Below are 951 nucleotides of genomic sequence, written 5' to 3'. Positions count from 1 at the left end.
GCTGCATGCACCAGGCTTATTCTTCACTCAGGCCTTTGCACAGGGAGTTCCCTTGAGGAACAGTCCTTAAACCTCACCCCACCCTTGTCAATCTAATTCACATTCATCCTTTTCTCTAGATTCAAATACTAATTCTTCAGGACAGCCTTCCCAAACTTATTCGATCAGATAGCATTCCATTATTTTAACTCCCTGTCCTTTTAGCCTTTGAAAATCTATAATCACGTATGTATGTGTCTCTTGGATTTATACCTGTCTCCTCCCCTAGATCATAGGCTCCATGAAGGCAGAGTCTGACCATGTTTTGCTCACTCTTTTATCCTCAGCTCTGAACACAGTGCATGGTCAAAATGTATTACCAACAAATGGTCGCTGGATTAAGGATTACAATATTTTATATTCAGAAAAATATTAAAATAAAAGAAAAAGAAACCCGTTGCCTTCGAGTGGATTCCGACTCATAGCGACCCTACAGGACAGAGTAGAACTGCCCCATAGAGTTTCCAAGGAGAGCCTGGTGGATTTGAACTGCTGAACTTTTTTTGGTTAGCAGCCATAGCTCTTAACCACTATGCCACCAGGGTTTCCAATATTAATAGCCACTAGGGTTTCCAATATTAAAATAGGAGTGAAATACATAAAGTCAGGTGTATGTTTGAAGTGCATAGAATCAGATGTTGTTCACATGCAACAAGAAAGCATAAATCTGACAACTAACTGTCCACCAGATAAAACAACATGCCAAAATCAAACCAAACCCACTGCTGTTGAGTCGATTCCGACTCACAGCGACCCTAGGACAAAGTAGAACTGCCCCATAGGGTTTCCAAGGAGCGGCCGTTTCTCTTATATAAAAGAGCTAAGCTGAGACTATATTCCTAAAGGTCTTTTTCAACTAAATGCTTAGAGTAATTGATGCTATCACGAACAATGTCCTTAGCATAAATTTCA

This window comes from Trichechus manatus, unplaced genomic scaffold, assembly GCF_000243295.1.
Source record: "Trichechus manatus latirostris isolate Lorelei unplaced genomic scaffold, TriManLat1.0 scaffold00609, whole genome shotgun sequence".
Lineage (NCBI taxonomy): Eukaryota > Metazoa > Chordata > Mammalia > Sirenia > Trichechidae > Trichechus > Trichechus manatus.
This window is presented reverse-complemented; position numbering follows the sequence as displayed.